Source organism: Ictidomys tridecemlineatus, chromosome 6, assembly GCF_052094955.1.
Source record: "Ictidomys tridecemlineatus isolate mIctTri1 chromosome 6, mIctTri1.hap1, whole genome shotgun sequence".
In the NCBI taxonomy this organism is placed as follows: domain Eukaryota; kingdom Metazoa; phylum Chordata; class Mammalia; order Rodentia; family Sciuridae; genus Ictidomys; species Ictidomys tridecemlineatus.
In genome coordinates, this window is record NC_135482.1 from 172812010 (window position 1) to 172828229 (window position 16220).

The 16220-nt window shown below is 38.1% G+C and overlaps 1 protein-coding gene across 7 annotated transcripts in view; it reads right to left on the bottom strand.

The window, feature by feature from the left end:
- Positions 1-12346, bottom strand: part of Pds5b (PDS5 cohesin associated factor B) — a 200021-nt gene extending 187675 nt beyond the window's left edge. For 6 of the 7 annotated variants that reach the window (XM_078016128.1, XM_078016127.1, XM_078016129.1 and 3 more), the window contains exon 1: positions 12197-12346. The gene's annotated coding sequence lies outside the window, so the exon portion shown is untranslated. Of the gene's footprint in view, positions 1-11283; positions 11506-12196 lie in introns of those variants that run through there. The other variant, XM_013360889.4, reaches the window with a different exon arrangement.
- Between the last annotated feature and the right edge of the window lie 3874 nt (positions 12347-16220).

Consider the following 16220-nt stretch of genomic DNA (forward strand, 5'->3'; position numbering starts at 1 on the left):
GACCAAATGGAAACTCAAAAACTATGAGCCCCAAAATAAGTTTTTGAGAGTAGACTGTCTCAGGAATGTAATATAGTAAAAGAAAGCTGACAAAAACAACCATAAATCTTCTTTAAATAAAAAAAAAAGTGACAATATTCTTTTTTTAATAGTTGTAGATTGATAGCATGCCTTTATTATATTTATTTTTTAAATATGCTTTTAGTTGTTGGTGGGCCTTTATTTTCTTTTATTTATTTACATTCGGTGCTGAGAATCGAACCCAGTGTTTTATACATGCTAGGCAAGTGCTCCACCACTGAGCTACAACTCCAACCCATTTTATTTATTTTTATGTAGTGCTGAGAATAGAACCCATTGCCTCTCATATGCTAGGCAAGCAGTCAGCCACTGAGCTACAGTCCCAGCCCCACAATATTCTTTTGACTTCGGAGTAGGCAAAGGCTTATTCAAATTCAAAAAAACACAATCAACAAAAGAAAATATTGGCTAACTGGACTTCTTCAAAATTAAAAGCTTTAGCTTCTCAAAAATATAGTTTAGGGTCAATAGACAAGCTACAAACAACAGAAATATTCAATTCAAAGATCTGGCAAAAAAAATTATATTCAGAATGTATTAAGAATTCCTGATGGGAATAGTAAAGAATAGAATGAATTGGACATAACTTTCCTACGTTCGTATATAAATACATGACCAGTGTTTACCCCATGTCACATACAACCACAAGAATGGGATCCTAATTATAATATGTTATACTCCATACATGTATAATATATTCTACTAGATATATACATACCTAAAATGAACAAATAAAAAAGAAAAAAAAGAATTCCTACAAGTCAATAATAAAAAATCATTTTTTAATGAGCAGAAAATTTGAAGAGCCATTCCACACACACACAAAAAAATACTAATCAAGGAAATCCAAAATAAAACCACAATGAGAGACCATATAACAACTAGAATAGCCAAAATTATTATTACTTAGGTAATAGTGATTACGTGGGTGATTCTGATTACTCAAATGTTGGCAAGGATATAAAACAATTAAGACTCTCATATATTCAGTTAGGAGTATAAAACGGAAAACCACTTTGAAAATCTAGTTTCTTATAAACATACATCTCCCTATAAACCAGCAATTCCATTTCAAAGTATTTATCCAAGAGAAATGAAAACACATGTTTGCAAAAAGACCTGTACAGGACTTACTCAGTCAAAAACTGTATCCAGTTTTTGACATCAAAAACTGGATTCAACCCAAATGACTATAAGAAAACCATAAACTGTGGTATATTCATCCACTGAAATACTACTCAACAAAAAAACAAAGAACTACTGATACTTCCAACCACATGAATGAATACAAACTATATGTTAAAAAATAAACCAGATACAAAAGCACACACACTGTAAGAAGACAGAACAAAACTAATCTGCTTTTAGAATGCATGAGGACAAGAAGAAATGAATGGAGAGGTAAACAAGAGAAATTCCTGGGATAATGAAAATGCTTTACATCTTCTCTGGGATATCAGTTACACTGGTATAATGTCATACATCATCAAAATTAACATGAAGGTTGTGCACATTACATTTCAATAAAAAGACAAATAATTTCTAATGAATTTGTGAGCTCAATATTATATTAATTTTGCTTTGAGTAGACACATATATAATTTCTATAAATATATTTGTGTATATTCAATAAATATTTATCACCTACTATGTGCTAAACACTATGCTAGCTTCCAAAATAACTAAAGCCCATGCTCTCAAGAAGCTATCAATCTTGAGCATAGAAACACATGTGCTTAAACAAATAATAAAAACAGAAAACGTGGGACTCTCCGTATCAGGTATACATGGGATCTTGTAAAGAAAAAGATGCAATGTATACTGCCTGAAGTAAGAGTCAAATATCAGAAAAACCTATTAATTGCTGAACAGGAGGTGTAAAGCAGAACTTTGGAAATGTGCACAAGGAAGAAAAAGAGTTTTTAACAAGCTGAGAAATACCACATGGAAAGACACAGAGATAAAGGGTCTAATATAGTAGGGAGCTGGGAGCAGTTCAACATTTGGAAGGATCAGAGAGCCTAGAAAGAAATGAAATGCCCACAAGCTACCATGCTCATGCTAGGGTATTTGAATTAAAGAGCCATTGAAGAGTTATAATCAAGCAACGAGACACAAAATTTGTGATGAGAAATATCCATGGGAGGTGGGGGAGGGAGAAAGAGAACACATACAGGCAAGTCTGGAAGGGAATAAAATTGCAAACAGACCAGCAGTAAGAAGAGAACCCAGGAGAACAAGCAAGCGACATTTCACTTTTAGTAAACAAACCAAAGATACAAGGATGAAGAGTAACTCAGAATCTTAAAATAAGAAAAAAATGGGAAAATATAATAGTTTTCAGAAAAATAAAAATGGCTCAAACATATAAAATAATGCTCAATTTCCTCATAAGAAAAATGTAACTAAAACTACACTGAAATACCATTTTTTCACCTAATAGATTGGCAAAAACCCAAAAAGTCTGATTATTCAATGTTGGCAAGTTTACGGAAATACATGTATTCTCTTTTTTTTTTTTTTTTGAGAATTTTTAATATTTATTTTTTAGTTCTCGGCGGACACAACATCTTTGTTGGTATGTGGTGCTGAGGATCGAACCCGGGCCGCACGCATGCCAGGCGAGCGCACTACCGCTTGAGCCACATCCCCAGCCCCTGTATTCTCTTTTTTTGATATTTATTTTTTTTAGTTGTAGTTGGACACAATAACTTTATTTTATTTACTTATTTTTATGTGGTGCTGAGGATTAAACTCAGGACCTTGCACATGCTAGATGAGCACTCTATCCCTGAGCCACAACCTCAGCCCACATGCATTCTTACATATACATCTGTTACAACCTCTAGGAAGCACAACTTAACAATGTGGGGTTCTGGCTCAGCAGTAGAGCGCATGCCTAGTGCGTGCAAGGCGCTGGGTTAGATCCTCAGCACTACATTAAAAAATAAACAAATAAAGGTATTGTGTCCAACTACAACTTTAAAATATATATATATATATATATATATATATTTTAATTATATCTGTTACACTCCTTGTTCCAGAAATTCCACTTCTAGGAATTTACCCCAGACACACCTGTCTATGTACAAAATGATATCCATTTAAGATTATACTCACCTCAGCAATTTTATAATAGTAGAAACTGGGAAACAATCTATCAATTGGAACATTTTATTTCGGTGCTTTTATATGCTAGAACAAAAAGATTTCCAGGACATTCTGTTAAGTGAAAAAATTAAAGGGCAGGAAAAGAAGTTAATGTTCCCAACATTAGTGTAAAATGTGGTAAGAGGGAAGAGAGGTGGAATAAGTATATTTATATATGTTTGTATTATTAAAATCCCCAGAAGGATATATAAGAAATTAGTAACATTTATAAATCATTGCAGAAGTCTGGAATGAGATGGAAAAGGTTATAAAGAAAAAAAGAAAAAGTATAAAAAGTCTCTTATCAGTTCCCAGTACCAAAAACAAAACAAAACTAATTGCAAGTATATACTTCAAAAGTAAAATAAAGAAAAAAAGAAAAAGGATAAAAAGTCTCTTATTTTACTTTTGAAGTATATACTTGCAATTAGTTTTGTTTTGTTTTTGGTACTGGGAATTGAACCCAGGGGCATTTCACCACTGACCTACATCCCCAGACTTTTTTATTTTCAGACAGGGTCTTGCTAAGGTGCTTAGGGCCTCACTAAATGGAGGTGTATAGCAGAACTTTGGACATGTGCACAAGAAGAAAAAGGGTACTAACAAGCAGAGAAATACCACATGGAAAGGCCATCCTTCAATTTGCAATGCTCCTACCTCAGCCCTCCTGAGTCATTGGGAATACAGGCATGCACCACCACACAGCTGCAAATAGTTGGGGTTTTTTGAACTTTAAAATACTGTATCAGAATCAACAAAATTTGGTAACTCCTTTGATGAGAGGTAGGGAAGATGATAGGATCATTTAAAATGACTCTAAGGTTTCCAACATGATAAATCTAGTCATTCCTTACAACTTAACAAAAGGAAGAATAAAAGAAAAAGGAAAAAAATCTGTTATTAACCAAAGCAAAAATTGGAAAATGATAAAAGAGTAGGGGAAAGCAACTCAATTTTGGACACATTGTACTAGAGATGCTATGTTAAAGAGTACAGTAGGAAGGAAATTTGGGAAATTTCCTTCAAAAATATAGTTCTTAGTAAAAATAGAGAAAAAAGAAAAAATATGTATTAGAATCTAATCTGTCTAGAAATTACTTGTTCAATAAAGTCAATTAACTGGGATGAACCAAAACCTAAACTAAAAGGTCATTAACTCAAAATCACAAAATAAGATCATGTATCAATAGCCTCTTCTGACAGACATCAGGCTCTCACTAAGTTTATTTAAAACATTTCATTTTCAGGTTCATAACATATTAGAAATATCAAAAAGGACTGTCGGTATAGCTACCAGAAATTTAAGACCATAATCCTGTCTTCAAAGTACTCTTCAATGGAGGCAAAAGTCCCATTTTCCAATATCTAAGATTTGGTGAAATGGTTCCTCCTTCAAGAAGTTTTTCATGTTTGATTAGGCATTCCTGAAAGTATGAACAGTATTCTGCTGTTTTATACTTTTTACACGAGCCTCTTTCTTCCTATTAAATATACATCTCTTGACAGAAGGAATACCTTTCATTGTTATATCTAGCCAGCACTGAACGTAATTTCCTTGCACAGTATAACATGCAAACATCCATTCAACAATTATCCCATATTTCTCTTCTCTAAAGTAATGTAAATGAACTTTTGCCACAAATCAAGTCTGTCTGCAAAAAGTTATATAATCATTTTTTACCACACACTTACATTTTGGCACCATGTTAAACTAAGCTTTTGTCCTGGCTTATCACAAAAACTAGTGAGATAAGGAGTGATGGGAAGTAACAATTAATGGCTTTAAGATTATTGGGTTTGTTGGTTTTTTTTAACAGGAAACAATGAAGTTCCAAAATCAAACTGGGATGATGGCTGTACAAACCTGCAAATATCCTGGAAAACAATGAATTATACACGTTCATTGACTAGATTGTATGGCATGTGAGTTATATCTCAAAGCTGTTTTTTAAAATGAGATATCTGGTATTATCCTCACTTCACAGATTAAGAAATTGAGGCTTGGGGGATTAGGGTCATGGCTCAGCGGTAGAGTGTTCGCCTACTATGTATGAGGCCATGGGTTCAATCCTCAGCATCATATATAAATAAATAAAGGTATTATGTCCAACTAAAAACTAAATATTAAAAAAAAAAAAAGAAATTCAGGCTTGGCAAGATTAGGCAATTTGCCCATGGTAACATTGCTACTTAGTGATGAAGACAAGATAAAAACTCAAGTAGTCTTAACTTTTAAGGATATGCTAAACCATTATGCCCTCCTGTCTTGCTTAGAAAGGAACCTACTCATCAAGCAGCATTTTCAAATGCTTAAATATATTGAAGTCTTAAATGCTTGTCATCTTCAAATTCCAACTAAGATTATAAAGACCCCACCTAGTTATGTTATGTCATAAGGCTAAGGAAGAAGAAGCAAAGTCAATAGCTTAAAAGAAAGGTACTACAAAGAAAGAAGGAGGTAAACTGCTCAAAAGCTACAGCACAAGACCACATTAAACATTACTATTGCTTCATTATTATGATCAAAATTAGTGGACACATCTAATTCAGCTGAGCTATGGGTAAATGCAGCCTCCTGGACAAACTCTGCCAAGACAAAGGTTTCTCAATCTTGACACAATAAACATTTTGGTCAGGTAACTTCTTTTTCTTATGGAGGGATGCTCTATAGTGTAGAACGTTTAGCAGCCTCCACACCTGACTTCTACCCACTAGATGCGAATAGCCAATCCACTCCCACTAGATGCCAACAGCAAATTCACTCCCTTCTACTGGACACAACTAAAATGTCACAATGCCAAATTGTGAACACTAGAGATAGGAGAAGTAACATCAACCCAGTCTGAGAACTAATGGCCTAGACTAGGATAAAAACAATAAAGGGCCAACCCATTGATAAACAATATATATAATAAAGCACACAAGGTTGAGGGTATAGATCAGTGGGTAGTGCATTTGCCTAACACTTGGGAGGTCTAGGCTTGATCCCCAGTACTGAAAAAATAATGACTAGACAAAGATAAGAGTCTTGTAAGTCAGTCACCTCCCAAGCTTACTAAAATGGGGAAAAAAAATACTCATCCCATGAAAACAAAATAAAGCTAGCGTAGGGAGAAAACAGCATACAAGGATTAAATAGAAACAAAGCTCATGTAGATACGCCAGCCTCCAAAGTGTTTCTGAACACTTCAGCATATGAGGCCTCTAACACTCTTGTAAAACATTAGCCACAAAGACACTAGAGATTAAAAAATAGAGCTGAAGGAGTCCAGAAATAAAATGCTCCCTTTGACTGATTTGAAGGAATATCAGTTTCCCATATAAGAAAAACTAAGTCCCCAAAAACTAGAGAAACTGAAATAAAGAGATCCAGGTTGCCACCCCTGCCAATACAAATTCAATAAGAGTAAAATAAAAAATGGACCCACTCCAGCTATAAGGTCCATTTTTTATTTATACTGTTATTGGGACAGGATGGGACAGAACATTCAGCCCCTATACAAAACTTATTTCTTCTGATTCTCAAATCCCCCCCCCCATGTTGGTTGGTTCTGCCCCTCTTATACCTATGTTAATACCAAATCAAGGGCTTTCAATACTCTCACATTGCCCTTCAGTTTTTCATAGTATACCATAGTGGCTTCTCTAGTCCTAGCATCAATCCCCCTCAAGGTGCCACTGGCTCCAAAATCTTATTCCTCTTCAAGTTCCACCTCTCAGGCCATCTCAGGTCTCAGGTAAGGACTAGCTCAGTGGGAGGGTAGGGAAGTGGCACCTGGGGTGTCAGTAGCAAGTAAATGAAATCACTGAAACTAAAGTTATGTACTGAAAGTAACTGCCCCTTAATAAGCATATGAATAAATGTTTACTTTCATTCATAATCAAAGAAATTCCAACTTAAAACAAGATAGAGGTTCACATATCCAATTGGCAAAAAATATAAAGTCCAGTGTTGGTGAACACATAACAAACATTGCTGGTTAGTGTAAACTGTTACAATCTAATCTCAATTAGGTACCTTTTTTTTAATATTTATTTTTTAGTTGTAGTTGGACACCATTCCTTTGTTTTAGTTATTTATTTTTATGTGGTGCTGAGGATCGAACCCACGGCCTCGCACGCGGCAGTAAGCACTCTACCGCTGAGCCACAAACCGAACCCCAATTATGGTACCTTTTATAATAAAATACTCTGATCATTTTTAAATGTTGTTCTATATGTGCCTGTAGCATTAAGGAAAAAAGCAAATCAGAGTACAATGTAATAGTATAATACTGTATGTATAATTTTTAAAAATAAAAATTATGGAATTTTACACAAGTTTTGGAAGGAAAAGTAATTTTTATCTTCACTTTTCTGTACACTGTAAAGTTTAACTATACGTGTATAACTTTTAATTTAAATTATATAATTTTTTCAAGTACTCTATTTCCCCAACTTTAACCACCATTCTTTGCAACAACTGCCTCCTGCAACCAGTCCCATATCTAAAGGATAGCTGAAACTCCCTGGGAGAATTTGAGTTAGTAAGGGATATATCTTTGGACATGGGTCTTTCCTTTAAAAATCTTTGCTTACTTACCTAAAATCACACCTATGCAATGAAAGAAGAGAAAAAGAATTCCTAAACTTCTGACTAAGGAACCACAACCTCTTATAGGTCCCTAACTATTGAGATACTAGTCCTGGTTATAGCTTTTCTTCCTTATTATCATTTGTACATCTAATCTTAGTTAATTGCACTTTCTCACATAAAAAAGAATAACCTCAACTACTACTGAAGAGAAGAGAAATTGCTCCTTTTAGAACAAATTAACAGCAAAGGTCCTACTTATCTGGCCTGCTCAGCTCCCATCACTTTGTTATGGGTTGCCAATCACTACACTTCAATGTGTCAGGATGTCTTGGTCCTGTTTATTCTTTTGGGGTTGTTTGTAAAAGAAGGCTTAATACTTGTTCATTTTTACTGAATCAGTTCACAGCATTCTCTGTCAAAGAAGAGACAGGCAAGGCAGAGTGGAGTATTCATAGGCTCAAAAGATGCTTCAAAATAGTTTCCTACTTTAATCAGTCTTTCCTCCACACTCCTTAGCTGACTTTTAAGGTTTATACAACTAAAACAAGAATGTCTAATTACAGCTATTAATATCTAATTAATGGGATATGATAACTATTATAAAGATTTTTAAATATCTCAGATTAATGGCTTTAATTTTTAAGCTAAACTTTATTCATCTGAGTTTTATCATCATAATTTTCTCAAAAGGCATAATCACTCTGCCAGTACAACTATTCTCAACACAGCAAACTTATTCTTAATCCTGAACTAATTGGCAAGGAAGGTTTATAAAGCTTTTTTCAAGTATTGAAGAAAATGGTAAAAATCAGGGGTTCATAATAGAATACTATGAGAAAGAACTGACCTCTACTCTGTAAGGAGTCAAAATTGCAAATCAATTAGCAGCTTAAGTTTAAAAAATAAATACATTCTTGGAAAAAAACTACTAGTTTTATTTTTAAACTAAGTATTTTTGAAATTTTTAACATTCCCAAGCAGGAATACACAAACCAAATAAAATGCCTATTGTAAACTGAAGAGACAAGTGACTTATGTAGCAAATTCAACTTAAAATTCATATACAAGTGGGGCACAGTGATGCACACCTATATTCACAGTAACTGGGGAGGCTGAGGCAAGAGGATCCCAAGTTCAAAGCCAGCTTCAGCAAATGAGCAAGGCCCTCTGTAACTTAATAAGACCCTGTCTCAAAAAATAAAAAGGGCTAGGGATATAACTCAGTGGTTAAGTGCCCTGGGTTTAATACCCAAAAATATATAAATAAATAAAAATCACATACACACAATATCTTATGATAAAATACAGTTCAATACTAACCTATCCAGATTATTCCGGCTTACAAGTTTCACAAAGAAAAAAATGTCATGTCAATTAGTGTTACACAATGAAAGATCAAGTAGCTCTAGGAGACACAGACATCTAAGAGGTAATCTTGTAAAACACCCTAAAAGTAATGAATACTAGATAGAAATTGTTAAAAGCCTCTGTCCAAAACAGATGGTTAACCTTTAAGTTTTACTTTTTGTTTGAATGAATGAAAAGAAGAGGATAGAGAATAATGTGTTGCCTCACAAAGATTTTAAATATTATTAAATCCTGAATAAAACAATAATGACCACCAGGAGATCTAAGGGCTGTCCCCAATTTCACCACATGAATGACCGTATCCTTAAATAAATCAATCTATAATCTGAACCTAATTTCTCCTCTATAAAATAAGAACATTTGGAAATCATCTTTTTGTTTCCTAGTAGCTCTAACACTAACACAAATTTATTCTTTTCTAATGTTATACACAATATGTATCATCCAAGAGTCTGTACCAAATAAGAGTGAGCTTCCCTATTAGTTATAAGCGAACGGATTTTCAAAAAGAACTAAGGGAGCCAAAAGACAGTCCACATTTGCCAAGGGAAATAAGCAGAAAAAACACAGGCTCCCAAAATATTCCCTTCCTCATAAAGTAGTCTTGCAACTGCTTTACCAGAGAAAGCCTTGTGTAATACAGGGTATCACTTTATTTTAGGCTTAACAAATTATTGATAAAGTTTAGTCCTCAAAATGTTACAATTTGTAACAATTTTAAGATTAAAAATTAAAACAACATTTATCCAACAGCAGCTCAGTAGAACCTTGGACCAAATAACCTTAGTACAAACCAACTCAACACAAGAATCACAATATTCACATATCTCCTCTAATTCTTAGGGAAAACTGGGACCAGGGCTCCTAACTAGAGAGAAATAAAAATAACAAGAGTTAATAAAAGCCACTGTAAAAGCCAAGTTAATACCAAGAGAATCAATTTCAACCAAACCCTACCATCTCAACTAAAATATACCTAAGTAAAACACAGCTAAGAAATAGTCGAAAATTTTCAACCATGAGAAAAAGTCCCTGCTTTAATAAAAAAGTGCACTATATGTGTGTGTGTATATATACATATATATTTGTAAATTTACAGTATGTACAAATTTTACTTTAAAGAAATAATGTTCTTAGAATATATATATGTATTTGTGTGTATATGTGTATTTATATATATTATATATATATATTTTTTTTTAAGTTGTAGATGGACACAATATCTTTATTTTGTTTTTCATTTTTATGTGGTGCCAGGGAATGAACCCAGTGCCTGATGCATGCTAGGCAAGTGCTCTACCAATGAGCCACAACCCCAGCCCCTAGGACATGGTTTTTTATAGTTAAAGTTTTAAGTATGTATCTTAACTTTCACCTACGAATTCACCACTATAAAGTTTAATTAGGTTTTCTGTTTTCACCATGAGATGCAAGACTAATTGTTCCACAAATTGAAGTGCACACACAGTACTCATTTTATTGTCCCTAAAAATACTAACATCTGTGACATATGGATTGCATAGAAAAGAAGCTCCTTCGAGGTCTATGTTTGTGTTTTTAACTTTTCTATTTGACTAGTACTTGAGTTTAATATAGTAAATGTTTCTTGGAACTTAGTGTTAACTGAGAACAGTGATTATATTGCCATTCAGGATTTAAATGATTATGATTTATTTACAGCTCACCTCCTATATATAAACCAAGGTATGTTTTAAAAGGTTATTAGGAAGACATACAAGATTCCTCAACTCTCTCAAGTCCGCAGCCAAACTACAAAATCAAAGGCTGTATCCAAAGCTCCCCAAACTATTTAATACACATGGATAGGGTCATTCGGGACACCACTGCCCATCCATCACTTCGAGATACAAGTGTGAGAGAAGGGTTCTTAGAAAATAAGAATTAACCCTTTCCTAGTAAGAATGGTTAAGGCGAGTGTGGAGTGGGTGGGTAAATGGTCTTTCAAACCCTTCCCGAGCTCACACCATCCGCGGGAAGGAACGCTGTAGCGTGCAGTACTGAAGAAGAGGTGCCTCGTTACAGGGTTCAGATTCACCCCCTCAAATTACAGTCGGGCTGCTCAGAGCCAGCTTTAACGTACGTACCCAAAACCCACAGTAACAGCACAAACAGGCTCCTCTCCGGACCCAAAACTTTCAGTGTCAATGAAATAACGGTGCAGAAAGGCGAACTATCCACGATCTCACGGCCGTTCGATCCTAACTCAAAGCGAGAATCCAGTTGTCGCCTGGGAGGAGTCACTTCACGCCGGAGCTGGGCTCTTCCTCAACTAGGTCCTCGGATTCCCCCAGCAGCAACCGAGAGGCGCGGTTAGCGCGCTTTATCTCCCGCGACTGGCAAGTAACCGTGTAAAAATGTCACTCTATCCGCCCGCGTCCTCCACCCGGAGCGGGGGCCGGGCGGCGCGCGGGGACCCCGGGAGGAGGCAAGAGCGCCGGCGGCACCAACCCGCGCCCCCCGAGCGCCCCGCGCCCGGAAAGGGGGAAACCCGCCCGCAGGAGGATTCAACAGGAGCACCGCGCCGCCCGCCTGCCGCCCGGGAAACAGCCGCCCGCCGACCGGGCGGGCGGGCGCGGGGGGAGGGGCGGCGGCGGGAGGGCGCGGGTGCGGGGCCACCCGGGACCCCCGGCCGCGCGCAAGGTCACCGCCCGCCGCGGGCGCCCGGGCCGGAACCTGGGCGGCAAGTTTAATTTACACGGGTGCCGCAGAGCCCGCGGCGTGGAGAGCGCGGAGCCCTCCCCACCCCCACCGCACAGCCGGCCCGCGCCCCGCGACCCCCGCCCCGGGCCGCCGCCCGGCAGCCGGCCACTGCAGCCCCCCGACGCCCGAAGGCGAGCCTCGGCTGGCAAGCTGGCGGGCGGCGCTTCAGCGCCGACACACACACACACACACACACACACACACACACACACAGCCGCGGTGGCGGCCGCTGAAAAATGGATCGCGGCCACGGGAGACGAGAGACATTTGCTTTCCGTTAACTGAATTGTTTCCTACCTCCGGGTGTCCGACTCGCTACTCCTCTCACTCCGCTGCTCTCCGGGATCGGCCGCCGCCGCCGCCGCATCCAATCGCCTCCTCCCCCCTCCCCTTCCGCAGCCAGCCCGGCCGTTCCTCCTCCTCTCCGCTTCAAAATGGCGCCAAGCGCTCCTCGGCGGCTGCTCCAATCGAACCGCGGCGGACAGCACCCGGGGGCAGGCAGAGCGCGGCGTGGGTGCGCAGCGCCCCCTGCCGACCAGATGACCCCGCGCGCGTACGCCCTCCTCCGGGCTTTGCCCCGCCCACCGAGCGCGCGCCCCTCCCCCGCCCCGCCCCTTGCGCGCGCGCGCACACCCACTGGGGCGCGTCGCCGACGCCGACGCCGTGGCGGCTGTGAGATGGCTAGCGGTCGATGTCTTCTCTACTTCCGAGGCTGGCTTCTGCAGAAAACTACCTAGATTGTTATTTATCTCTAACTTGTTGGATAAAGGTTGGCCGTCTCTAAAGCACTGGCGTTCGTCATTGACATTGTGCTGTGTAAATTTAAAAAATTGGTGTTATTCACTACTTTGCATCTTTCCTGGTAGTTCTGACCTCCTCAGCTCAGAATGCATAGTTTTTTTCCACATCGTATGTGTTACATTTTTTCTAAATCCCTCCGGTTTCCGAATGGGAGGATTGTCTCGTAAGCGGCAGGAGAAGGGGGTGCACAGTAATTCGACCTGTAACAAAGCATTCCATTCCTTCCAATTGTCCTTATTTATGGGAGAAGTAATCTGAAGACCACAGGGATGCACTCCAGGAGGTGGGTTTTTTGCCCGTTAACCTCCTGGAGGTGCCTCTCCTCCAGATCCGTCATCACAGCAGATCAACTACCGTGGGGCAAGTTTTTGTCCCCAGCCAGTACCCTTCCACAAGTGAAAAAAGGACTGCTTTCTCTTGCCTCCATTAATACCATCCCTTCTGTGAGCAAGTGTTCCCTGATGTGAAGTATTTGGTTACGAGAACTGTTCCAGAGAGAATATGTTTCAACAATGAACAAACAAAACAAAAAGTGAACTAATGGATTACAGCAGGATATTTATCATTTGAAAGAAAAGATAGGTAATACTGATACATAAATAAATGTTATTGTGGTAGGAAAGACGTGTCACAAAATTCCATCCGGCCAGAGCACTTACACTATTCATTTCTATCTCAATGAAGTCCCCTGGACAATTCTGCTTCATTCTCTTCCATCCTCTTACAAGACCTGTGTTAACAGTTACACCATTTGAAGTTTTGAGATCAAATACTATCGGATTCAATCTATCATACATCCTTTAAGGTTTTTTTATTATTTTTTGTAGTTGTAGATGAACAGAATGCCTTTATTTTATTTGTTTATTTTTATGTGGTGCTAAGGATCTAACTCAATGCCTCACACATGTGAGACAAGTGCTTTGCCACTGAGCCACAGCCCCAGCCCTCTTTAAGTTTTCTAATAGTGCTTTCTGCCCCCTTTTTAAAAATTATCTCAGGAACTTCCCTTGTTTACATCAGTGTTCCGTCAACATAAGTATTTCTTGGAAGGAGATAGTAGGGTGTCTAGATCTAAAAAGAAAAAAGACAGAAAGAAAGAAAAGTAAAAGCTTTTCTCTGGCTCTTTGATTGTTTTCAAGATTGTTATCTTTCAATTCTCAAACCTCCAAAAACAGAGAGCAAGAAAGTTTCAGAACAACAGAATGAGAGCCAGGAAATTTTGACTGAGTTGTTTGAGCTGTTCTCAGCCCTTATTCCCAACCCTTGGCACATAGAAGGTGCACAGTAAATATTTTTATTGAATGTATGAATTATTTAGGAATGTCATTCTTACATACCTTAAGCCATTTCAGGGTTTCCTGATTTATATGTGGCAGTGATTCCTGAAATAGCTAAAGGTATTGTGTCAACTTGATAAACAGTTTTGCCAGTTTCACCAGTAACCCTCTGTTATAAAATTTGAGTTTCAAAAAATGGATCCATATTGCCTACCTCAGGTTGGCAACACTACAAGAATGAACCATGAAACAGTTTGCAGAAAGGATACGACCTTCAAAAGAGTAGCATCGTAAGGCTCAATGGGACAAATATCTTTATTTGATATTTGTCAATAGAGAAGGAAAAATCTCTAAAGGCTCAATGAAGCATTGTTTCTCATGAAAGGTATACTTTTATACGATAGCAAATGGACTTGCAGAAATTGAAAATATAAAACTTCACTTAAGGTTATATATATATATATTTTTTGAAAACTGAAGTCTGAAATTGATATTAAAATAAAAATACCCTTCTATATTTGAGGATTTTAAAAAATAACTAAGTTGAAATTCACCAGAATAAACATAATTGGGTATTATATAATTTAGAACAATTGAGAACATGAACCATTCAAAACTCAGTTGTGTCAAGCGTGGTGGTACACACCTATAATCCCAGCTTACAAAGGCTGAGCAAGGGGATCTCAACTAAACAAGGCCCTAAGCAACTCAATGAGACCTGTCTCTAAATAAAATACAAAAAAGGTCTGGGGCTGTGGCTCAGTGGTTAAATGAGCTCAATCCCCAGTACCAAAACACAAACAATGTTGTAAATGCTTTCTGCCCTGAGAGAGATTATGTAGGAATGCTATAAAAATGTTTATATTACACAAACATTGGTAGAGTTATCTTTGATCATGAAAACCTCACATCCAGTTCCCATCTGTACTAGTTTTCTATTGCTTCTATAAGAAATTATCATAAACTTGGTAGCTTAGAGCAATACCAAGGTACTACCTTATTGTTCTGTAGCATAGTAAAAGTCTGACATGCTTCTCAAAGGGCTAAAATCAAGGTGTCAGCAGAGCTGTTGTCCTTTCTGGAAGCTCTAGAAGAGTTTCTAGATTCCTTTTTTATCTTCTAAAGGCTCACCACACTTCTTGATTCAAAGCGAAGACCACAGCATCTCTCTGACCCTGCTTCCATTATCACATCTCTTTCTGTGAATCCCTTCTGCCTCTGTCATCTGCTTTTAAGACCCTTGTGATTACATGCCCCCCAGATAATCCAGGATAATACCCTAATTTAAGATCAGCTGATTAGTATCAGCTGATTAGCATACTTAATTCAATCTACAACCTTAATCTCCCTTTACCATGTAATGTAATATGAAACCAAAAGTTCCGCAGATTAGAACATGAACATCTTTGGGGAGCCATTACTCTGCCCATTACACAACTCATATTTTGGCTACCTAGACTTCTTTTTTTTTTTGGTAGGTTAGGTAGTTATGGTCAAGAGGTTGGGAAGTTGGAAGGCATCATGAACATACATAGTTGATATGAAGAGCCCTAAATATACCTCCATTGCTCCCACCAAGTTTTGAACATGGCCAGCTACACTAGAGCATGGTTTGCAAATAATAGTAAAACATTTATCAGGTGTAATAATCCATGCTGGACAACTCATTAGTAAATGAAGAGACAAACACTATTACCTAATCAATGTAATTCGAAGGCCACTTGGTCCAAAAATACGAAGCCTGCCGGTTTGCAATTGGGCTGAAATTCTCACTAGACTAATTCCTTAGGTTAAGCCACTAATTCCTTAGTGGCTCTTCAGAAAACTTGCTATAATGTGGTTGTATTACTTGGAAAAGATAACACTTACTATCCATTAGCAGAGACCAAATCCAATAGGAACTAATTTTGCAGTACTTTAGGCATTAGGCAATCAAATGAAGCATGGTGATCACCTTCTCTGAGCCCCTGAAGTTAGTCCTCCATTACACTGGAAAGCCACACTGCCAACAGAAATACAATGTGAAGATGTATGCAATTTAAATATTTTCATTTTAAGAAGTAAAATGAGGGGCTGGGGATGTGGCTCAAGCGGTAGCACGCTCACCTGGCATGCGTGCGGCCCGGGTTCGATCCTCAGCATCACATACCAACAAGAATGTTGTGTCTGCCGAGAACTAGAAAATAAATATTGAAAATTCTCTCTCTCTCTCTCTCTCTCTCTCTCTCTCTCTCTCTCTCTCT